Here is a 1,140-nt window from a genome sequence, read left to right as displayed (position 1 = left end):
GTCTGACCAAGGCGTGGTTTCACACACCATCCTGGCTCCCCTCCCCTGGGCAGTGAGAGGCCAGCCCAGGCGCAATCCCAGTGGGACTCTGCTTCAGCAAAGACACAGCCCCAAACCCTGGGTGTGGGTTCACTCTCAGCCGCAGCCCCTGCCCTTCTGCACCCCCGGACGCGCAGCCCAGGGATGGCGATGCCAAGGTCACTCTCCTGGGCTCCCCAGCGGGATGACCCGGCCGGTTGGGGGCCGAGGCTCGGCTGAGCGCAGCCCGGAGTCCCGGCAGGGCACAGGAGGGATCGGCAGCTCCATCTCGTGTCTGCCGCCCGCAGTACAGAGCGGGGAGCCCAACCCCGGCACAGCGCTGGCCCCGGTGGCGGCTCCGCGTCCCGCCCCGTGTCCCGGCGGGTGGGMTCGGGGGGCTGCCCTAACCCTCTGTGGCTGCTGGAGGAGGTTGGGACTCGGGACTGAGGTGTCACTCGGCTCTGAGAGGGGTCAGCCTGGACACCCAGAGTGGCGTGGGGATCGTCCGGCCGCTCCCAGCTCGCCGCGGGGATGCCACCCCCTCGCTGCCCCGTGCCACCCCTCTCCACAGACCCCTGCTCCGGCCGCAGAGCACCGAAAGCACAARCCCAGATTCATTTTTACAGGCACGGGGCCAAGGCTGAGGGACTGCTTCTCATTAGGGAAGCAGAGCTGGGAGTAAACGATCCCGAGCTCCCCCAAACCAGGCTGGCGCCTTCCCAAGGGGGTGAGGAGAGAACGCACCCCTCGCCGGCAGCATTTTTCCCTGCTCACCGAGCACCCAGCGTTGGGGGAGCATCCCCTTGATGCTTCCGTGGGGAGGAACAGCCGCGTCCTGACCCAGCAGCGGGAGAGCAGCGGCAGCACATCCGACTGCCCACGGCATCCCAAACACCCCGCGCTGGCCCGGCTCTCCCTCCAGGCTGTTTGCCAACAGCAAAGAGAGAGGGGGGAAAGGCTGGCGGACAGCAGATAGTCCCGGTGAGCCCGCCAGGAGACGGGACAGGCTGCCAACAGCGCTGCTGGGTGGAAGCGGCAATCAGAAACCGGCTGCAGCCCCCGCACGGAGCGAGCGGAGAGAGGGTGGGATGGGGATGGGGATGGGATGGGATGGGATGGGAT

This window comes from Malurus melanocephalus, unplaced genomic scaffold (assembly GCF_030028575.1).
Source record: "Malurus melanocephalus ecotype Western Australia unplaced genomic scaffold, MMel_1.1 scaffold_567, whole genome shotgun sequence".
Lineage (NCBI taxonomy): Eukaryota > Metazoa > Chordata > Aves > Passeriformes > Maluridae > Malurus > Malurus melanocephalus.
The sequence above is the reverse complement of the archived record's forward strand: the minus strand, read 5'-3'. Positions refer to the sequence as shown.